Here is a 24,275-nt window from a genome sequence, read left to right as displayed (position 1 = left end):
CTGCACTGCACTGATTCCCTGGCTGTGCGCCGCCGTTTCCCGTCAAGCTTTGAAATTCTTCAATATTTCTTACAAATTTCCGTCTTTCAATGGATTCCTGTCAGCACTGAATCGAGCACACGCTCTCCCATACCAGCCGATCAGATCGCAGTCTACAGTCATGGCAGTCCATGGCCGGTGCTGCTTTTTCGATCTCGCAGGAGACGGCACATTGGTTACCTGTGCTGGATGAGCTCGGCGTAGAATCACCTGGCATGACTAAGAGCTCCACGCGCGGCCTAAACGCATGAAACTTGAACTCAAAGCTTCGCGGGGGCTTTGTCTCGATGTATCCTGGCCGCGCCTGCTCGTATGCTTCTCGAGTGCTGGACCATGCGGTCAGTAGGTGACTACGTGGGATGCCTCCCGGAGGCCAACTAACGCGATCTTCCGTCCATCACTCACCTTAATTCGAAGCTAGTTATACGATTTCAGGGTTAGCTCCCTCGTTTGCAAGGAGGACAGAAATTGATTTAAAGCGCCTTAAATCGCTCGATTTACAGAGCAGTTTAGTGTGGACGGGTGCAGCGTTAAATCGATTTAACGCTGTTTAAATCGATTTAACGGCGTAGTGTAGACCAGGCCTAGAAGGCACCAGTATAAACGGTGAAGAAAGAGCTTTGTGGAGCAATGCGCATCTATGCTACGTAATGAGCTGGAAAAATCTTTAGAAACCAAAGTGAGGAATATGCAAGTGAGCAAGGCATAAATTAAGATATTGGGGATCCCTGTAGGCACGTTAATTAGGGAATTAGAAGCAGACAACCAAGCCATTCCTAGGACACCAACATTACCTAAAGTCAGGAAAAGTTTATCATGCTGGAACAAGGAATGTGAAATGGTAGCAGAGGGTAAGGGATGAGAAATGGGCTGTTATACTGAATGATGACCAAAGGGAACACAAGAGCATTAAGGATGGAAAGAGGCAGCTAATAGCACATCCATTAGAGATAACTCTAGAAGAGAGGAGAGGGTAAGAACAGAGCAATAGACCGTCATGCTGCGTAATCGACACTAAGGCAGCAGATTGGAAGAAATGAGGAAGGGTCAGGAATATTGACCAATAGATTTCAGAACAGGATAAAGTAATGTGGAAAGGTCAGTGATGCTGCAAGATGTCCACTAGAGGGCAGCATATTCTAAACCGGAGAAATGGGCAGCTATTTTCTGAAATACCCACTAGATGGCAGCAGATACAAGATTATTATTAATGATTATTTATTATATTTATTAAAACAGGCCACCACCTTGGACAGGTATCTCGGAAAAATTTAAATTAGTGTTTGTTATGTGTAGTATTTTCCCCCATGGGATTTTTCTTTCATTTTATAAGGAATCAAGAAGTCATATTGGGCAATGTTTGCAAAAAAAGCTTTGGAGACATAAAATTAGTCAGCTGGGAGATAGGTTAAAAGACCATCACCATAAAAATGAAAAACGCCTAAAAGGGGTCATGAATTTTGTTTTCCCAATCAATTTTGCACTCATGCTAATAATAAATAAATATAAAGTGTTTGTCGCCCAAAGGATGAAACAAACCTATTTGAACCTATTTTATTTGGGTTCATATGAGAAATTTTTTTTTAACCAAAAAGAACATTGTGCTTGTATACCAGCTTCTGGAAGGCAGGTGTGTGGAGAACAGTGTAATGCAGAAACGGAATGGATCTATAGACAATATCAAAAGAACTTAAGCAGCTGTGTGTGGGGAGGAGGGCGCAGGGGAAATGGGGCGGGGGACTGCCGTCTCGTGGATGGAGCTTAACCTTGTCAAATGTGCCCTCTTATGTTAGTGTCTAATTCAAGTATTCCAGAAGGCAGATACTGGCCTGTGCTTTGAGCAGGATGACCCCAGTTTCACCTATTCTGTTTCCCTAGGAACATAGGAATTGCCAGACTGGATCAGACACATGGTCCATCTAATCCAATATTCCGACAGTGGCCAGACCCAGATGTTTAAGAGGAAGGTGTAAGAACGCCACAAGAGGCAGAGGTGGGATAATCTGCCCCTCTTATTGCTCTCATCTGGATCTCTAATACTTAGAGATTGGCTCAAGCCCTGAAGCATGAAGTTTTTCACACCTCAGATATTTCCATCTAGGACGTGAGTTCAAATACATTGTCCTGTGCCCTAGCTCTTCAGTCACTAAGACCAGGGACAGGGGAGACTAGTTAGGCAGCCTCCAAATGTCCAGGTTCCATTCTGTAACCAGGGAGGGGCTCAAAAAGAACTGAATATTAAAAAGGCCACATTTATGGGAAACCCTTTCCAAGCTGTTATCTCAACAATCTCTCTGGCACTTTTACAGGTACAAATTTGAGAACTCAGTGATGTTTGGGATGAACACTGGCCAAAGCAAAGATCAGAAAACCTAAGAAGTTTACCTTAAAACAGTGTTTCCCCCAAAAGTGGGCACTGTGCATCACCCCGGTAAACTGAGAATCCTGGAGATTTCCTTTCCCATTTCAAATGATTTATTTTCTGTTCTTTTGGGAGAGGCAGGAATCTCTCAGAAATGAGAATCCAACACACAAAATGGTCAGGCAACCCACAGGGCACATCCCATGAATGACACTGGACTATAGAGAAGCTATTGCAACAGGTATTAGGATACAGACCAGAGGCCTGTTGCATGAAAAATATGTGAAGTTAGTTCATGATGCAACTGCATTAGATAGAATCAGAGTTACACTTGTCAGAGAGGTCATATAGAGAAGTACCCTGCCTTGCCCAGCTCCCAGTCAATGGTGATGGCCCAGCTTTCACCCTTAGGGTCCTGGACTGAAAGTATTTTGTGGGAGTCCTGCTAGTCCTGCTCCTGACGTATGAGCTGAGATCCCTAAAAGAAGGATTCCGGCATGTTGTCTGTGGTCACCTCTGCTCCAGGACTGGTGTATATAGTATAAAAACAAACATGTTACTCTAAGAAACTAGCCAGACTACATATCACTGTTTTTCCAATGGGAAATCAATCTGCAAGACCCTGAATTCTGCTACTGCTCAGCAGAAGGGTGAGAATATTGTTAAATAAACTAACATTAGTGTAAGCAGAGTCAGGATGAGCTGTACCCTAACATCTGGTGGTGAAGTATGGGAAGTGTGGAAAGAATGTCTGGAATGCGAAATCTCAAATATTTGCATAGGCACGCCTACCCCATCCCAGACTGCCGAGCTGTGGGACTGCTTTGTGACAGAAATGACTCAACCTCAGTTGGGTGGTACTTGCTAGACAAGGGACATGGGTTCCAAAACCCTGTGAATAGAGAGAGGTTGGGGACAGGTATTTGTGCCTGGTGGTGCAGGCTCCTTGTGGAGCTAGAAGCACCAGTTGCACCCCCTCCTCTCTCCACTGTGGAATGTCAGAGTTGATTTTTTATTCCCTTAAGACTCTAGATACAGGTTGCTGAGCTGAACTCACTTTGGGCTAATGGTGCACTAGCACTGGGCTCCCCTACTATGTGCTGAGATCACTAAGAGCTGAAATCACAAAAGAGCTGAAATTACTGAGCTGGGAGCACTGAGTACTGTGCTAACTAGTGGGGGAGCCTGAAGCTATACTGTGGAACAGAGCAGCTGGCGGAGTGGAGCAGTTTATGAGGATGGCTGGAGCGGACCACAGGACAGCTGGTGGAGTGGAGCGGCTGGCAGAGCGGAGTAGCTGTGGGGCGTGTGGAGCAGCCCACAGAGCGAGCGGAGCCGAGCAGTTTGCTGGGACAACTGGAGCAGCTCACGAGGCAGCTGGTGGAGCGGAGCAGTTTGTGAGGACGGCCGGAGGAGCAGAGTGGAGCGGCTGGTAAGGCGGAGCAGTTCGTGGAGAAGGCGGAAGCAGAACCCACGGAGAGGCAGGGCAGTTGGCCCTGGACCACGTAAGGTGCCCCTTTCACCCAGGCTGGGGGGAGGGACCTCTACAGATAGACTCTTGAATTCTGGGGTGGCATTGACCAGAGACTTTTGGGTTGTTGGACTTTGGAGTGATTGGACTTAAGACCCTAAGGGGGAAAGGACATTGCCAAATGTACTTGGGGGGGTGGTTATGGTTTGTGTTATAACTCTGTTTGTGGTGTTTCTCCAATGGGATGCCGCATTGATTCCTTCCTTTATTAAAAAGATTTCTCTACACTCAGACTCCGTGCTTGCGAGAGGGGAAGTATTGCCTCTTAGAGGCGCCCAGGAGGGTATGGTATGTAAGTGTCCCAGGTCACTGGGTGGGGGCTCGAGCCGGTTATGCCTTGTGTTATTGAAACGGAACCCCTGGATACTGAACCTGGCCCTTGTTGCTGCCAACTCAGAGGGGCAGAAGGGTTACATTAGTAATTACTGATAACATCAAAGTTTGTTGGGAAAAATATTTCCACTGGGGGTGTATAGGCTGTTCGGCCGGGGCTCATCCCCCTCCGGGATGGCGGGGAGCCAGACGACCTCGCTACTTTGGTTGGGTGTGTCAGGGAATTAGCTTGACTGTGCGGCAAACAGTCAGCAGCTCTGGCCCTCTGGCGGGGGATGAGCAAACAGTTCAATAGTAGCAAGCCTTGGCCCTAGATCAGGGCGGGCAACAACCAGGCAGTAGCTCAGGCCCTCAGGACCCAGTCCCCAGGTTTAAAGTCACGGCTCTGCGTGTCTCGGCTATAGGTTCGTGCTAGCCTCCTGGGCGGCCCTTAAGTTTTCCCGGGCGAGCTCCCCGGCCTGAGTGAGGCGTTCCTGGAGCTGGAGGACATACTTAAAGAGGCCTTGGGTTGGTGACAGAGCTTGTTCCCAGTTTTGTGTATAAGATCGAGCAATGCCCGTGGGCGGCAGCCATACAACTCAAAAGGGGAAAACTTTATAGAGGCCTGGGGCACCTCCCGGATCACTAGAAGCAAAGGCGAGAGTAACTGGTCCCACCGGCGTAGTTCTTCTGGGGGGAATTTGTGCAAAAATTCTTTTAGAGTACGGTTTAACCGTTCAACCCAACTATCAGTTTGTCGATGGTAGATAGTGGTGCGCAACTGCTTGATCCCCAGGAACCTACACACCTGCCACAGCAGTTGGGAGGTAAAGTTGGTGCCCTGGTGCATGAGAATCCCCTGGGGCCTACACGAGCAAAGACCTTCATGAGCTCGCCCGCAATGGTTCGGGCGGTAATGCTCCGCAGCGGTACTGCCTCTGGAAAACAAGTAGCATAATCTATTAGGACCAAGACATACTGAAACCTCGCAGTGCTTTTCAGGAAGAGCCCCACCAGGTCCATGGCCATTTATTCAAAGGGTGTTTCGACTATGGGCATGGGGCTAATGGGGTGTCAACGGGGGGTGCGGCTAGCTGGCACTCTGGGCAGAAGTTACAATAGTTTCTTACTTCCTCATGCACGTCGGGCCAGAAGAAGCGTGTCATTATCCAGCTAGAGTCTTCTCATGGCCCAAGTGGCTAGCAGCAGGGATGTCGTGGGCGAGTTTCATTACTGCTCGCCAATGACATTAAGGCACGAGTAGTTGGCTCTGGGGTTCTCCAGTGCACGGGACCTGTTCTACCCAACAGAGCCGATCCTGTCGCAGTTCAAAATGTGGCCACTGCTTCGCCCGGTGCAGGTCAATTATGGCCCCATCGACTGGGGTTAGTTGCTCATAAGTGTGACTGAGGGTGGGATCTGCCCTTGGGTCATGACAAAAGTCAGTATGAAGAAGGGGTTCAGCAGAAGATTCTGGAGGGGAGTCCTTGGGCTCCTCTTCCTGTCTGTTGGGGTCTGGCACCTCCTCCCTCTCTGATTTGGTGTCAGGGAGGCTCCCTTCCAGTACTGGGGTAGTTGCGGGCCTCTCATTGGTATTGGAGTGGAGGACTTCCAGGAGGTCTGGCCAGTTCCGCCCCAGGATCACTGGGCAGGCAAGCCGAGGAGCCAGGCCAACCATCAATCACGTGACCCCATGCACGGTCAGTCGGACTTGGACACTGGGGTAGGGCTGTATGTCGCTGTGGATGCATTGTAGACAGATCATGCCCAGGCATGGGTCAGTCTGGAGGCCGAGCCTTTGGTGAACCAGTGTTTGGCTGCAGCCTGAGTTAATTATGGCCTAGGTTGGGTGATCCCTGACAACCACTGGCACTGTAATCTTGGCGGCTTGTGAGCGATGGGCATGGGCTTCTCCTGTGCAAACCTGGCCGAACTGCAATCCATCTCAGTACAGTCTCATTGTAAATGGCCATATTTCCCAGAGGAAAAACAGGGTCCAATATCCAAGCGCCCAGGCTGGGAGAATGTTCCCACCTGGCCCCAGGGAAGGCTTCGGTTGGTCCCTCAGGCATCTGGTCGAGGTGCCGGAGCATGTCGAACTGGGACTTTGGCAGGTCAGGTTCGGGACTCCGGGCCCCGTGACGAATTTCGTGGTTCGCTGCAGTTGGCTCCTCTTTTCTCTGGGTTTGGGCGCTCCAATTCTGGCAGGGCAGCTTGAGTGATCGGTCCCACTGGTGCCTCAATGACGAGAAAATCTTCCATGAGTGTGATGACAACCATTAAGGTTGTAGGCTGAAGGTGGAGGACCCAGGGCCTCCCTCGCGATGGGAGTATATGGATGAATTGCTCCAGAATAATTTGTTCAACGAGCTAATCCAGGGTTTGCCTTTCGGGCTGTAGCCACCGATTGCAGGCTTCCCTCAACTCTTGGGCTACCATCTGGGGTTGGGCCCCCATAGGGTAGACCAAGCTTCAGAACCTCTGTCGGAAGGTCTCTGGGTTAACGTCCAAGACATCTAAGATTGCTGCCTTTACCCGGGTGTAGTCTCAAGTCGCGTCTGTGGACAGGCCCCAATATACAGTTTGGGCGGTTTTGGTCAAATATGGGGCCAAAATTGTAGCCCAGTGGTCTTGGGCTCAGCCTGTGACTAACGCCACCCTTTCAAAAGTTACCAGAAAAGCTTCTGGGTTGGCGTTGGGGCCATCTTTGTCAACCAGATAGGAGAGGCTAGGCTGGGGGACCCAGTGGCACACACAGGCTGGGGCTCTGCAGGATGGCGCAACAAGGTCGCCAACTGCTGCTGGTGGTCCCGGTTCTGACGTCTCAGCTCCAAAATCAACTGTTGCTATTGGGTCCCGACCAATCCTGGACCAGCTGCTGCTGCTGTTGTTGGCTTTTGGCTAAGAACTTAATAAGCTTGTCCATATCCATGGTTGCCCGGGCACGCTCCACCACAGATCCCTTCTCACAAGGATCGTGAAATCAATGCCCATATTCTCCACCATGTGTAGGCTGTTCGGCCGGGACTCGTCCCCCTCCAGGGTGGCGGGGAGCCAGATCACCTCGCTACTTTGGTCAAGTGTGCCAGTCAGCAGCTCCAGCCCTCTGGGGCCGGGGGCGGAGCAAACAGTTCAATAGTAGCAAGCCCGGACCCTGGATCAGGGTGGGCAACAGTCAGTAGCTCAGGCCCTCAGGCAGGGCTGAGCAGACAGGTTCAAATGCAAACCCCAGGCTCCTGGCTCATAGCAGCCTGGGAGAGGCAGAGACTACCATCAGCAAGGTGAGTGGCAGAGGGGATGCAGGCCCATCCACTCCACAGCGTCCCAGCTCAGGGCCCTAGCAGTGGCAGAAGACTGGCTGCTGTGTCAGTGGGGATCCTGACCGCAGCACACTGACATTGGCTCTGGCAGTGTTGCAGCCAGACTTGGGTTAGCTGCCTCTGGGCTACTTCTTACGTCCCCCTCTAGACGTACCAGGGTCCGGACGGCATCCTTCATGGGTCACACACCATGGGCTTTTTGGGGTAGCTGGCAAGAGGTAGGCCTGGCAGTTCCTCAGGGTAACAGGTGAGCTGTAGGCTTGGCAGCATCTCTGGGCTTGGGCTATCATCAGGCATTAGCTGGTCTGGCCAGTCCTTATGTCAGCCACTGATCGTCATGGTCTCTCCATAGGGAGCTACGCCACAAGAGTCTTGTCACTTTGGTGGCTGAGTTCCAAGTGAGCTCTGGGGTTGGCCTTTTATACATCCTGTCCTGCACCCTGACCTCTGAGGGGCAGGTGCAGGATTTGCTGATTCCGCTCACTTTGGTGTCGTGAGAGGCTCGTCCCCCTCTGGGGTGGCGGGGAGCCAGACCGCCTAACTACAGAGTGTAAGTGGGAGAGAGAGATTCTTTCATCCAAATCCTTCAATTGCAAACTATGGATTAAATTTACTTTACATTCACTTTCCTGTGTGTCTGTTAAACTGTGGCTTCAGCACCCAATCTGTCAGGTTTGAGTCATCTTAGCCATTTTTTCTTATGCAATTGTTCCACTCAAGGCAATGGGACAATTGACATGAGTAAAGATTGCTGAGTAGTTTCATGCTCTGCATGGCCATGCACTCCAGGGGCGCTACATTACATTTCAGCCATGCAGAGCAATAACCTCATACAGCTGGTAGAAGAAAGGCGATTCCTCTGGGTGTGGGAGGTTGGTTGCATGAGGACAGTTGTACTGTACCCACAGAAAACACAGGGCTAACTCCCCAGGCTCAACCTCTTCAGAGGTGGAATCAAGGGAGATGCAGCCTTCCATGAAGAAGGCTACAAATATGAGGACTCTGCACTTTGTAAGTGAAGGGGGAAGAGCATGTTGTAAGATAGATCGCAGCAGCCGCGCGTCCATTTAGGTAGATGCAGGTGTCTTTGCTGAGAAGATCCAGTTTCTATCAAATGATGAGACCCAATTACCTCACTGGCAGAAACCGAGTCGTGGCCATCAAACCCTGAGAAATAAGAAGTCATCACTCGAAGCTCGAGCTGTCCTGTGGTTACAGGTGAGCACCCTCTTCCTGCCTGCGTTTCTACATCACCTTCCAAACAGGGGCATGAATGTGCTTTATGAATATTGTCTGCAGTGTAGTTGTAACTGTGTTGCTCCCAGGATATTAGAGAGACAAGGTGGGTGAGGTGATATCTTTTACTGGACCAAGTTCCGCTGAAGAGAGAGACAAGTTCTCTAACTTTCAAAAGCTTGTCCCTCTCACCAGCAGAAGTCGGTCCAATAAAAGATATTACCTCACCCATCTTGTCTCTATCAATGCTAGCAGTTTTAGCCTCTCCTTCCCACAGCAGTGCCAGTCGGTGTTAATAGCACTATTTAACAATGGGGAAATTGAAATATATGTCTTGTGAAAGGTTCTCAGCTAAGGATCTGGCTCAGGATAACTAGGGTGAAGCCTGGAATAGAATAATAGAAATCAAAACTACGTAAAGTTGATAGAAAGGAAAATTAAAATGGGTTATTAAGTGGGTAAAGTGTAAAAACGAAATTAAGAGGATGAGAAGAAATTTGAAGAAAATAAATAACAAAAACTGTGTCACTATATCTGAGTCAGGCAGGTTGCAAGAGAATCCATGAGTCAGCCGAACCCAGGGAATAAACAAGATATAGACATCGCTTAGGTGCTATGGTTGAGATTTTGAAGCCACCTAGGAATTGAGCGTCCTAATCTCCTATTAGAATTTATGTCACAATCGTATAGACAGTTTGACAACCTCCTCTCAAATGATTTATTTGTATCGATCATCACCAAAAAGCATTATGAAGTAATTTGCACCAGGTCAACTTTTTTTTCAGGGAACAGCCTGTCAGAGGCTGAAATATCAAAAGTGCAGATTCTTGAACTAACTGGAATTTGGGGTTTCTCTGTATTGCTCTAGGAGAATGTAGTAACATAGGAATTGCCAGATTAGATCATACCCAAGGGCCATCCTGTCCAGGATCGCTCTCCGAGAGCAGGCAGGACTAGATGTTTCAGAGGCAAATGTAAGAACACTGCAATAGCAGTTCTGGGATAATCTCCCCTCACATGTGTCGTGTTGGTCTATAATAGTTAGTTTTGGAATGGATATTAAACCTCATGGTTTGGGGCTTAAGGCAATCTCTATTGGTGCCATTATTATGATAACTCTGGATATTTATATGACTATCAGGAACATCCAGTGTCTTCTGGAATCTAGTTAAGTCTTTCATATCTATGACTTCCTGTGGCAGTGAGTGTGATGCTGTCAATGGGGATGCAAGAGTGTGAGTGCCAAACTCAGGACAGACAGTTACAAACCAGGGCACAAAGCCCTCATTGGTTGTCAGGTCAAAACTTAGATTTCACCAACCAACCTGCACTGAGTGCAAACTCCTCAGGCACTTTAACAGCCTTGACAGAGTCCCCCCAGAAATTCCCTTGGACTGTGCCGCTCTGTCCTGCCACCCAGGTGAGCGTATCTCTGTTACACGGCCTCCCTTACCAAGATCACAGCAATATTCAGGTTACTCCTGACTTCCCCAGGTCAATTGCACTTAAGGTCTCACACCAAAGACGACGCTTGGAGCCAATCCTATAGTTAACTACTGTATAGGAAGTTTTATTAAAACAGGAAAATGAAATTGAGAGTTATTTACAAGGTTAAAGCAAGCAAACAGACCATGAATGAGTCACAGTCTCAGGTTTCAAAAGGTAATACAGGCTTCTCTCAGCAGCAAAGCTGTATTTGATCTTTTTTAGGACTAACCCAGGCTAAGCAGCTGGGGATCTCTTGCTAATGTCTAGAAACACCCTGCCCCAAGCATCCAGTCAGGACAGAGATCCCTAGTTCCTTTTGTTTGGGGTTTTTCTCCCCCTCCTGCCATCTGCTCTGAACTGCAAACTCAATCCACTTCCATGACTCATCTTCACAGGGAGGAGAGCAGAACAATATGTCTCTAGCCCTTTTGTTGATTGTTTCTCAATCCAGTTGTAGGGAGATTACAGTTGCAATATCCACCCATTGCCCACCTGGTGTTAGGGTGACCAGATGTCCCCATTTTATAGGGACAGTCCTGATATTTGGGGCTTTGTCTTATAGAGGTGTCTATTACCCCCCATCGCCTGTCCTGATTTTTGAGACTTGCTATCTGGTCACCCGATCTGGTAAGTATGGGTTTTCTTTTTCAGGAGAGGCTTGATGTCTGTGGAAGAGCAACTCTTCACAGTCATTAACGTCCCTCTCCTGTGTGGTGATTCATACTCACAGAAGTTCACTGCAACCACTCAAATGTTAAATTACAAGATCGAACAGACATTACAGGGAAGATTAATGCAGGTAGCAGCTGACAAACATTCAAAACTTTCTTATAATTCCAACACCCATATTATTAATGTAACCCTTCTGCCCCTCTGAGTTGGCAGCAACAAGGCCCGGGTTCAGTATCCAGCAGTTCCGTTTCAATAACGCAATGGAAAACCGGGTCAAGCCCCCAGCAAGCAACCTGGGACAATTACATTCCACTTCCCTGGGTGCCTTTAGGAGGCAATACTTTCCCTCTCACAAGCACGGAGTGTGAGTGTAGCAAAATCCTTTTAATAAAGGAGGGAAACAATGAGGCATTACATTGGGGAAACACCACAAACAGGATTCATAACACAAACCATGAGAAAAAGACCCACCTCTAAGTAAGTTTGGCAATGTCTTTTTCCCCTCAGGGTCTTAAGTCCAAATCACCCCAAAGTCCAACAACCCAAAAGTCTCTGTCCCTGGCCAGTGCCGTACCAGAGTTCAAAAGTTCATCTGCAGAGTTTTACCCCCCCCCAAAAAGCATGGGTGGAATTGGGAGTGGTGCACACAGGGTGTTAGGGGGCACCTTACATGGGCCGAGGCCAACTGCCCTGCCTCTCTGTGGAGGTCTGCTGCAGCCTTCGCCATGAACGGCTCTGCTATTCCAGCTGTTCCGCTCCACTCCTCTCCTCCAGCCGTCCCCGCAAACTGCTCCTCTCTGCTCCAACAGTCCCACACGCTGCTCCACTCCACCAGCTGCTCCACTCCACTGCGCTTGCCGCTCCAACCATCCTGCAAACTGCTCTGCCAGCTGCTTAGCAATATATCTTCAGGCTCCCCCACTAGTTAACACAGCACTCAGTGATCTCAGCTCAGTAATTTTAGCTCTTTTAGTGGTTTCAGCTCTTAATTATTTCAGCTTGTAGTAGGGGAGCCCCAGTGCACTATTGGCACAAAGTGAATTCAGCTCAGCAGCCTCTAGCTAGACTTCTAATAGAATCAAAATTAGCTCTGCTATTCTACAGTGGAAAGACGGAAGGAGGAGCAATTGGTGTGTCAGGCCCTCAAAAGGGGCCCATGCCATCAGGTACACACACCTGTCCCCAACCTCTCTCAATTCACTGGGTTTTGGAACCCATGTCCCTTGTCTAGCGAGTGTAACTTAGTTGGTGGTGAGACTCTGTCATAAAACAAACTCATAGTCCTTCATTCACATAATCAGGGTAACAACACTTTATTCCTCCTACCCCAATACCCGAGAAATTGGGGATCCCACAGCTTTCAAAGTGACCATTTGGGGCTCATGCTACACGGACTGGCTGTGCCTATGCAAACAAGATCAGCCCCCTAAGTTCTTTTTCACACTTGCCATAATTCACCACCAGATGTCAGGGGAGAGCTCATCCTGACTCTGCTTACATCAATATTATCCCACAAGTGAGCCAGACTCATTCCTGCTGTGTTATCTGTCAGTGTCCTGCTGAGACCAGAGGACCTTGGCATGAGCTAGAACTTGGTCTGCCATCATCACAGTGAGTGCCACAGTTTAATTACACTTTGGATGAACAAGTATTTCATTTGATAGATTTTAAGTTGCCCATCTTTTAATTTTGTTGCATGCCCCCCTTGTTCTTGGAATAAGGGGAGGGGGAAACAAAAGATCCCCATTCTACCTTCTCCCAGTTTCTGCAGAAAGAGGACCATCAAGCTGAGGATCTTGAGTCTTGGCCCCTGAACCCTGAGAAACAGGAGCTCATCACTTCAAGCTTGGGCTGTCTTGTAGTTACAGGTGAGCACTATCTTCCTCATTGCATTTCTATATCCCCTTCCAAACAGAGGACTGAATGGAATTTGTGAATATTAGAGGGACAAGGTGGGTGAGGGAATATATTTTATTGGACCAACTTGTGGTAGTGAACGAGAGACTCTTTTAAGCTACACAGAGCTCTTCTTCAGATAAATATGAACAGTTTTAGCCTCACCTTCCCACTGCAGTGCCAGTCAGCTTTCATAGCACAATTTCAGAGATGGAGTGTGAGATCCATGTCTTGTGAAAGGTCCTCAGTTGAGGATCTGGCCCACTGACACAAATGAAGCTACCTTTATTTACGCCAGCTGAGGATCCGGCTTAGTGTGAGCCCCAGTCATAGAATTGTAGAAGTGGAAGGGACCTGGAGAGGTCATCTAGTTCAGTCCCCTGTACTCAAGGCAGAACTAAGTATTATCTAGATATACCCTGAGAGGTGTTTGTCCAATCTACTCCAATGAGGGAGATTCCACAACCTCCCTAGCCAATTTATTCCAGTGTTTAACCACTCTGATAGTTAGGAATTTTTTCCTAATATCGAATCTAAACCGCCCTTGCTTCAATTTAAGCCCATTGCTCATTGTCCTGTCCTCAGAGGAGAACAATTTTTTCCCCTCCTCCCTGTAACAACCTTTTAAGTACTTGAAAACTGTTTTGTCCCCTCTCAGTCTTCTCTTCTCCAGACTAAACAATCCCAATTTTTTTCAATCTTCCCTCGTAGGTCATGTTTTCTAGACCTTCCATCATTTTTGTTACTCTTCTCTGGACTTTCTCCAATTTGTCCACATATTTCCTGAAAGTGGCTCACAGAACTGGACACAATACTACAACTGAGGCCTAATCAGCACAGAGTAGAGTGGAAGAATTACTTCTTGTATCTTGCTTACAACATCCCAGAATAAGGTTTGCTTTTTTTGCAACAGTGATACACTGTTGACTCATATTTAGCTTGTGATCCACTATGATCTCCAGATCCCTTTCTGCAGTACTCCTTCCTTCCGCAGTCTTTTCCCATTTTCTATGTGTGCAACTGATTGTTCCTTCCTAAGTGGAGTACTTTGCATTTGTCCTTATTGAATTTCATCTTTTTTACTTTAGACCGTTTCTCCAGTTTGTTCTGATCATTTTGAATTTTAATCCTATCCTCCAAAGCACTCACAACCTCTCCTGGCTTGGTATTATCCACAGACTTTATAAGCATACTCTCTATGCCATTATCTAAATCATTGATGAAGATATTGAACAGACCCAGAACTGATCCCTGCAGGACCCCACTCATTATGCCCTTCCAGCATGACTGTGAACCACTGATAACTACTCACTGGGAACAGTTTTCCAATCAGTTATGACATGGTATGATTCTGGCCATAGTCAGAAGTGAAATACAGCATTTAAGCATCATTGTTAAGCTCTGGTATCACTAGATGGTATACGATATGACGGATCAGATCATTTCTCTGTCTATCAGTATTGGCTACCACTGAAAGGGGTTGTTATAGTAATCATTCCCGATCAGAGCAATGTTTAGTCTTCAGACTGAAACTCCTGGCACTTTGCTTTGAAATCTACATTTAGTCTTAAAATTTCAGCCTGTACCTAGGAGAGAGAGTGAGTTTCTGAATATTTATGGAATTGATTCATGAGATTTGATTAACTTTTAACTCTATGTCCTTCCCATTCAATCTAGGAAACGATGTATTGTTCCTAGACTCAACCCATGGCAGACAGACACTGGGGTAACCAAACGGCCATCAAAGAATTCACCGGTTCACCCCTTCAGGTAACTGCAGGTCTCTTTAATAAGAAAGTCCCGTTTCTGCAGAATGATGAAAGACAAGAACCTCAGCGGAACTGGAGTCCTGTCTGCCAAACTCTGAAGAGCTCTGTGTAGTCGAAAACTTGTCTCTCACCAAGGTAGCTGGTCCAATAAAAGGCATTACTTCACCCACCTTGTCTCAAACCCTGAGAAATAAACCGAGACTTCTGGCACTTTGCTCTGAACTCTACATTTAGGCTTAAAATTTCAGCCTGTAATCAGGACAGGAAGGAGAGTTTCCAAATATTTATGGAATTAATTCATGAGACTTAACAAACTTTTAACTCTATGTTCTTCCATTTCAATTGCACAGCTTGATTTATTGTTCCTGGACTCACACCATGGCAGACAGAGATTGGGGAAACCAAACGGCCATCAAAGAATTCATCCTTCTGGGATTCGGGGATCTCCCTGATCTGCAAATTCTTCTCTTCCTGATGTTCCTAGTGATCTACATGGCAACCGTGGCCGGGAACACCCTCATTGTGGTGCTCATTGTGGCTGACCAGCACCTTCACACCCCCATGTACTTCTTCCTGGGCAACTTGTCCTGCCTGGAGACCTGCTACATCTCAAGCACCCTGCCCCGGATGCTGGCCAGTCTCCTGACTGGGGACAAAACCATCTCAGTCAGTGGGTGTATCACACAACTGTATTTCTGTGGTTCTCTGGCATGTACAGAATGCTATCTCCTAGCAGCGATGTCTTTAGAATAGTGCAGCGGTATTTAGCAATATGTAAACCCCTGCACTATTCAACTCTTATGAATAGCAGGTTTTGCTTCCAGCTGGCTGCTGGGTCATGGTTAAATGGCTGTTTGGTTACTGCCATCTTTATCTTATTCCTATCGCAGTTAATATTCTGTGGCTCAAATGAAATTGACCATTTCTATTGTGATTCCATCCCACTGATGGAACTCTCCTGCAGTGACACTCACCTGGTCATATTGCTGGATTTCATATTAGTCTCTGTATTCACCCTGCCTCCATTCCTACTAACCCTGACATCCTATGTGTGCATCATCGCCACCATCCTGAGAATCCCTTCCGCCACTGGGAGGCAAAAGGCCTTTTCCACCTGCTCCTCTCACCTCATTGTGGTGACAATTTTCTATGGATCCATAATGATTGTGTACCTGCTACCGAAACGTGATACACTGAGAGACCTGAACAAAGTGCTCTCTCTTTGCTACACAGTCCTGACTCGCCTGGTAAACCCCCTCATCTACAGCCTGAGAAACAGAGAGGTCAAGGAAGCCTTGTGCAAAGCAGTCAGTAAATGTGGCTTTCACAACAACGTGCAGATACACCTACATAATAATGTAACTTGAGGTTTTCAAAGCTGCCTGGGTGATTTCAGCCATCAGCCTCCATTAAAATTAAGTAGAAAACTCCCTTTGAAAATCTCAGCACTCAGTGTTGTGCATCTCAGTGGAAGGAGCAGGGAGTGAGGTGGCCATAATCAGGTGCCCATCATGGAGTTTTTAACTGGGCACTAAGCAGAGTGGAGACCAAATTTTAACCAATTTTTATATCCATAAAAAAGCCATTTTTGATCAAAATAAATGTTTGGACAATAAAAATACTAACTCCTGGTGCAGCATATATGGGGACACAGGCCTGGGAAATATGCCACCTCTGGAATTGTGCTTATTGCCAGCATAGCCCTCTTCAGACCAATCACCTTCGCTGCACTCACAGGCCAGACAGAAATAACCAGGCCCCAGCAGTGATCTCTGGACACTTCACCAGGAACAGCCTCATAGCTCTTATCTGAGCTAAGCCCGGCTTGTGACCAGCTCCGGCAAAGGAACTGCTCCCTGGGCCCTTAGAGGCAGGGAGGTTGGGCAACTACAGAGAAGTATATGCACATGTTAGGTCCACTGGGATTGTCTCCAGACCCAGCTGTGGTTTTGAACTGAGGCCACTTTTGCGGTTGGGTCTGTCAAACCATCACTGATGAGGGAATCTGCCTGCAGCCCTTCAGGGCAGCTGCTGCTCTTCTGCCACCAACTGCACAGAGAAGTTCAAAGGGAGGGGACCTGTTACAATCAGTGCCCCCAGAGCTCACTGCGACAAATGCATGTCCCCAGAGGGCTAGTTCTCAGGACACTGTGTCTAGTCAGCCCCAGGTGCCTTACAAAGCTACTGCCTTCCAACACACAGAGCTCCTGTGATGCCTAACATGGCAGCACTGGCTCAGTCACAAGCAGCACGTCAGGGCTTGGCCAGAGGTAGGGGACCTGGGCAATGGTGAGAGAACCGTAGGGCTCCAACACAATGGAAAGGATTTTCCAAGGGACCTAATGGAGTTAGGCACCCAAATCACTGTGAAATGTCTTAACTTCCATAGACACTTCTAAGAATCTCAGCCAGGAGAGCAATGGGGACTCTGTCACGGTAGGTTCAATCTATGCATTTCCATTGGAAGCAGACCCCACATCAAGACAAATGCACTGAATGGAGGGGAAACCCCTGCTAATACTTTGAAAGCTGCTGCTGTTGTTTGCGCTCTCATAGCCACTAATGTTGCAATCATGATGTGTGATTTGGTTCCTAGTGGCTATCATTTGGAACAGCACACATGTAGCAATAGGAAAGGAATGAGGAGAGATGAGATTACGCTGTGTAGGCTGAGAAATGGACACTAAATGGCAGCAAAGTACAAGAAGTGGGCGAGGGGTCAGAAATACCGACTCGTGACCAATAGATTGGAGTGTCCAATACAATAATGGGAAAGTGGGTGGCAGCAAGCTGTAAGGCTGAGACATAGGGAGCTATTTTCAAAAATGACCACTAGATGGCAGCATAACTTGAATACTAATAAAGGGGTGGTACAAGTACACAAGAACCTCAGAGTTATGGGCAACTTGGGAATGGAGGTTGTTCCTAACTCTGAAATGTTTGTAACTGAACAAAATGTCATGGTGGTTCTTTCAAAAGTTTTCAGCTGAACGTTGACTTAATGCAGCTTTGAAACTTTACTATCCAGAAGAAAAAGGCTGCTTTTAACCATCTTAATTTAAATGAAACAAGCAGAGAAAGTTTCCTTACCTGGTCAAATCTCTCACCTCCCACTTCAGTGTGACCTGTCTCTCACCACCTGCTTCAGGGCTACCTGCCTTTGCCTGAGCCCCCTCGCCTCTCACTTCACGCATCAGCCCGAGCCCCCACACCCCTTGCTTCCCACCTCAGCCTGAGCCCCCATCTCTCAGCCCGACCTCACTCTGAGCTTGTTATACCAATAAAATAACCATCAGGCTCTTATTACAGGGGTTAGACATTTATGTCACATTTATTGTGAACATAATAATAAAACAAAAGATAACAGTAAACTACATTGTTTGGCTACTTATTCCTATCATTTGCTTATTTCTTATGTATATCTATTCATTCACACAATCATTCATTCAAGTTCTCTATAGATGTTATAGTTACCAGCCTGAAAGTTGCTCATGACAGAAAACTGGCCAGGTATCCTCTCTACGAGAGTGGAGCCAAGTCCATGTCAGATGCTCACCTGATGCTCCTGGAGGTTGGGAGCAGAATCAGAGACTGAAAGTTCTTAGTCTTTAGAGTCCTTTTTTATAGGGATTTATTCCTATGTCCGTCTACGGGAATTGCCCCATCCTGCTGTTGCTGAATCAATCAGTAGATGGCACATTCCTGGGGCTCCATGCTGTCAGATGTTTGTTTTTCTCATCCTTTGAGATGGTGAGGTGGATTCCAGTTTGCCCTCCGGGGGTCATCTGGTTGTTCCCACTTACAGGGCCGGTGCAACCATTAGGCAAATTAGGCGGCTGCCTAGGGTGCCAAGATTTGAGGGCACCAAAAAGCGGTGCCTAAGATGTCTAGGATGCTCATCTCGCACTGCGGTTTTGATCAGCCCTGGCTGGTTGGCCGGGAAGTGATGTCATTCCTCCTCCGGCTGCCAGGGGCGCTGCACTGCTCCCTGCTGCTCTGGCTCTTCTCCAGGCCCGCCCCATTCCCCTGAGCTCTGCAGCAGGGCTGGGCCTGCATGCACAGAGACCCAGCCGCTGCCGTGCCACTGGGGAGTGCTGGGGGGTGGTTCTCCCCTGCCCTCAAAGCCAGCTCCGGGCCCCCACAGAGGCCTGCCCCTCGTGCCTCCCAGAGGCCTACCCCCACCATGGAAGCCTGCTTAGAGCCCCAGAATATCTAGGGACGGCCCTGGTACCTGCTATCCTGCCTGCAGCCAGCCCCTGCTGCACCCCCTGCCCTGCCTCCAGCCAGTCCCACACCCCCTGCCTGCAGCCAGCCCCACACACCCCTGCCTCCAGCCAGCCCCTGCTGCACCCCCTGCCCCGCCTCCAGCCAGTCCCACACCCCCTGCCCTGTCTCCAGCCAACCTCACAGCCCCCTGCCTCCAGCCAGCCCCTGCTGCACCTCCTGCCCTGCCTCCAGCCAGTCCCACACCCCCTGCCTGCAGCCAGCCCCACACACCCCTGCCTCCAGCCAGCCCCTGCTGCACCCCCCGTCCTGTCTCCAGCCAGTCCCACACCCCCTGCCCTGTCTCCAGCCAACCTCACAGCCCCCTGCCTCCAGCCAGACCCTGCTGCACCCCTCCTGCCCTGCCTCCAGCCAACCCTACATCCCCTGTCTCCAGCCAACCCCATCCCCCCCGTCCTGCCTCCAGCCAAACCCACATCCCCTGTCTCCAGCCAACCCCTGCCACACCCCAGCACCTGAAGCCAGCCAGCCCCATACCCTGTCAGGTTATTCATCTATTTTCATTAAATATGTAGACTAAATAATGAAATTAATAAATTTTCAAGCTGAACATGTATTAATTCTAACGAGCAACGCCATATTATGCAGCATTCGATTTTTTGAAAGTTTATAATCGATGCTCTGGGGGGAGGGGTGGGGGAGGGCAGTGCAAGGTGGAAGTTTTGCCTAGGGCACAAAGTATCCTTGCACCGGCCCTGCCCACTTGACACCTTCTTCTGCGGATGGATACTGTATTGCCAGGCTGGCACCTCCCTGATCATTCATGTAACCCAAGCATTCATTCACAGACATTCCTTCCTTTAATCACATTTATTTTACTGTCTCCACTACTTTCGGAGTGTTACTAATTTGTTTGAGACTCTCTGCCCTTGGTTACAGAGGGAGGGTTTTTTTCTGTGTGCCTGTAAGAGCAGTTGCTGTTACAATGTATCAGTTTTAAGTGCAGCAAAGAGTCCTGTGGCACCTTATAGACTAACAGATGTATTGGAGCAGGAGCTTTCATGGGTGAATACCCACTTCGTGGGATGCATGCAGTTTTAAGTGGGGAGTTAATTAACAGTTTACACAGTGTCAATTACAAAGTATTGCCTAGAGTCAATTGCTGGGTCAAGCTTACAAATGGGTTTAATTGCAAAGTATCAGTTACAAAGCAGGCTTAGAGAACAGAGTCAATTGACTGTTTACAAGTTTTGTTTTCTGAGAAGGGATGCAATCAATGGACAGTAGCTTGTAAATTACCAATAAATGCAAGAGATCTTTTACTATAAGTTTTACACAGACATTAGCTTGTAAATTAACAATAAATCCAAGAGATCATTTACTTGGTAATGTTATGAGACCAATTATGGGGAATCACTTTCATTTCTAATACAAACCTTCTTCAATATCCCCACAAGCTAACCTATCACCCTCCCGCCTAAACAAGAGCCCCGTCTCTCACTTCCCGCCTCAGCCCAAGCCCCCCTGCCCCTCGCTTCCTGCCTCAGCCCAAGCTAACCTATCACCCTCCTGCCTAAAGAGGAGCCCCCCACCTCTGACTTCCCCCCCGAGCCCCATGCTTCCCGCCTCAGCCTGAGCCCCCCTGCTCCTCACTTCTCCCTCATTGCTCTCTCCCCAGCCACCCAACCTCAGCGCTTCCCAATGCATCAATGGAGCCACCTCAGCACTTTGAACCTGGCCTGAGCCCATCAGCTCCCTGCTTCAGACACAGCCCTGCCCGCAGTTCGGCCCCACCCCTAGTCTACCTTTCTTTCCCCATCTCAGACACAGACCTCATCCTCCCCTGGCTAGGCCTCATCCCTACCCTTCTCTGTATTGCCACCCCTTACACACCCCTCACCCTCTGCTGCCCTTAGTGCTCATTGTATAGTATAGCTGCCGCTTCCCCACCCCTCATCCTCTACTGCCCCCTGTGCCCATTATACAGTGTAGCCGCCCCTTCCTCACCCCTCACACTTTGCTGCCCCTAATGCTTATTGTCTGCTTGAGTGTGCAGAGAGCCTGAAACTATAGCTCTCAGAGGGGGGAGCTGCACCATTCATCTCAATGGAGTGTTGGACCCACAACCCCCTGGGGACTCCAACAACCCCACCTCAGCAGCGGATAATGTGCGTGTAGCTGGAGTTGAAGAACACATTAAACCTGCGCATTACACCTGTTGTATGTGCATTACACCTGTTGTTTGTTAATGTTTCTCTGTGTCAGAGTGCAACACCTTTAGAGAAAATTAATGAAAAAATAAAACTAGTTTACACAAAGGGTTAAATTTCCATGGAGTTTCTGCCTATAAATCTTGCGTTGTGCCATTAAAAATACATTTTCAGAGACAGTCACAACTGCGATGGTTGTCAGCGGTGGCCAGGTGAAGTACAGGTTTAGGGACACAACAAGAAAAAAATATTCCCATCATAAAGTCTTCAAATAAAGACAAACTTGTGCAAAGACTCAAATCTCTTGCACCTCAAATTTTCACCATAGTTGTGAAATGAAAAATTAGGGTTTCACTATTTGGAGGCACTGTTTGTGATCCCAGGCCCATTAGCTTCAGGATGGCAAACACCAGACATATCCATTCCACTTCTTTCTTATCAATCTGAGAGATTAATAGGCCAAAAGGGGCAATTAGTAGTAGTAGTATTGATCTCTGACAGCTCTGCTTTCATGTCCTATCCAAGATCACAGCCTTATTGTGCTCACTTGGCTTCAACGCTGTATGAGATGATCCCTGACTTGATGGCCTTACATTTTAAATTAATAAACCAGACCAAAGGTGGGAATGGAAACAGATGCACATCAAAGAAAGGTGACTTCCCACAGGCCACTCAGCAAATAAGTGGCAGATTCAGGAAGCAAATGTGCCCTTAGCCTGGGTTGGAGAGAAGGAAGGAAGGAGAGCAATACTGTCTAACTGCTGCTGCATAGGATTACTGATGAGAACTTAGCATGGATACTGTACTGGATGAGTGATATGCATAAATTATAATGAAGGTCAGATGTCAGCAGAATCTCTGGGGTGGGAAAGTGGCTGATATAGAAAGACCTCTCTAGATGGCTGTAGAAAATGCAGGATAAGAAAAGGTCAGCTATAGAGCAAGATTCTCAACTCTGGCAAAATTGAATAGTTCTGTATATTTCAATGGGGCAACGACAGCAGGGAATCTGGCCCACTGCCTCCATCAGAGCTACAGCACTTTACACCAGAGCAGAATATGGCCTGTAATGTTGTATTGGAGAGCAGAAGGAAAGGGATGTTATACTTCACAATGACCACTAGGTGGCAAAAAGTGAAGGAGGGGGAAGAAGAGAGAAAAATAATCAGCTATATTGGCCACTAAATATCGGTCCAGGATTCCTAATGGAAAAGAGATTTATTCTTTGAGGTGTCCAGTAGATGACAGTGCTTTCAGGAATTAGTAATGGACAGCTATTCCATGAAATAACCATTACAAGACAGCAGAGGATGAATATTAGCAAAAACCAGTGGATTGTAATGCACCATCATACTGCACAGTCATCACTCAAGGTAAAATAGTGCTTCATGGTGATGTGAAACATCCTCCCCTCTCTTCCGAGACTCATTAGGCAGTTTCTCTAAATGCAATTGCATTTGGGGAAAAACAAGTCAAGACACACCAGGAGACACAAAATTATCCATAATGGCTATGAGTTGAAGTGAGACCTTATTAAAAAGTTTTGGAACCAAATTTTACTTATTTAAAAATTTGGAACTGGATAAGAAACAACAATCTCCTACGGGGATCTGTAATCAGAAATAAGTGGATGGTCTTATTCATGCCCCAAAAGACTAGTTTAATTCAGGTCAAAATAGAACAGCTGTCATCTGAACGAAAACTTAGTGATAGAAATGCCAACTTCAGGGAATATGGACAATACACTGTGATGCACAAACACAGTGGTTACACAGACTATACCACAATATTTGCATTGATTGATGTGTGTACACACATCTGTATGTATGTAAATTGTTCCTCTGCACAAAACACTCTCCTCTTCTGTATGGTTTTAGATAGCCTCCAGTTTGCTCTTTTCTAAACCTCGTAGAGCTAGTTCTCTTGAGTTCAGGTGATAGCCACATGATAACCCTGAATGGCAAACAGGAAGGCTGGGATTTCCAAAGGAGCCTAAGATAATTACACACCCAAATCCCAGTTGGATATAGGTGTGTAGTGAGGCAGTGTGGCTCCCCTGCGCCCCGGAGAGGCTTGAGCCCCAGTGAACTCATGTACACAGTGCCTAACTCCCTTGGGCTCCTTTGAAAATTTCAGCCAAATTTAAGGTGGTCAAGGATTAGTTCCAATATAAGACCCTCAGCTGTGCAGTGCCAGGATATTTAGGAATGAGAGGTGGGACTCAGTACAAACTTCTTCACAGCTGCCTTACCCTCCCTCCAACCATGAATACTTGGTCACACACAAAGCTTTTTCTGAGTGTTCTGCTTTATTGGAAGGTGCTCTGTGCAGCTAAAGGTGTGGGGAGGAGCTTATAGTGTGTGTGTGTGTGTGTAGGAAATACTAAGAGGGAAATCAAAGATCTCAGAAACGTCTAAGGCACCAAAGTTTGATGTCCACATTTCATTTTTCAACCATGCAAAGACACTTCAAACCCAGCTGGACAATAAAGGCCCCAGTTATAAAAGTCCCTTCTCTAATTTCCTGACCAAAATGTCTCCTGAATGTTTTCAGGCCCAGCTTTGAGAAATCCTGAGTGACACTGTGGAAGAATATAGACTCAGTCAAAGAGATTGTTAACAAGTCCTTTTAAGACTAGAGTCTACCCTCATAAGAAGAGACCATGAATGATCAACAGAACTGAAGCCTGAGGACCCTTCAGATGTCTCCTGTGCATTTGGGAGAGGTAGGAGTATTTTGGGAATGAGAAGCTCAACATGCAGATGTGGTCAAATGCTTTTTGCAGAATGAGCTCCAGCAATTGACACTTGTACTTCTTCTGTAGCAGGAGGCTACCACAATAGTGACCAGCAGGGGGTGGAATGTGTGTCCAGTTAAGAAATGCAGCAGTGATCAAGATGAAGAGACACACTCCAAGGTGTTTGTTAGACTCCTCTCAGCTCCCATCCACTGGTGATGACCCAAGCTGGAGATTGCTGATTGGCCCAGGTGTTGTCCTCACTAAATCAAGGGTGGGTCCCAGGTAACAGGCTCGAACCATCGATCTGGACTGTGTGCCACAATTTCCCTACCTAAGTTTTGCTGCTGTTACTGTCTGGGCTGCTAGTTTTCAGTGGGAGCCAGGTGTCCTGTCTCGGGCTGGCTTGGGTTACACTTTGGGCTCAGCTCCCCATCTTGTGCTCTCACTTTTCTGCCAGGTCAGGGTTCTTGCCTTGC

At 47.7% G+C, this 24,275-nt stretch overlaps 1 protein-coding gene and 1 pseudogene across 1 annotated transcript in view; one reads left to right on the top strand and one right to left on the bottom strand.

Annotated features, from left to right (window-relative positions):
- Nucleotides 1–24,275, bottom strand: part of LOC116828088 (olfactory receptor 6N1-like) — a 101,646-nt gene that overhangs the window by 29,872 nt on the left and 47,499 nt on the right. The gene's annotated exons all lie outside the window — the stretch shown is intronic.
- On the top strand, nucleotides 14,994–15,992 carry LOC116820388 (olfactory receptor 6N1-like; annotated as a pseudogene).

This window comes from Chelonoidis abingdonii, chromosome 13 (genome assembly GCF_003597395.2).
Source record: "Chelonoidis abingdonii isolate Lonesome George chromosome 13, CheloAbing_2.0, whole genome shotgun sequence".
Lineage (NCBI taxonomy): Eukaryota > Metazoa > Chordata > Testudines > Testudinidae > Chelonoidis > Chelonoidis abingdonii.
This window is presented reverse-complemented; position numbering and strand designations above follow the sequence as displayed.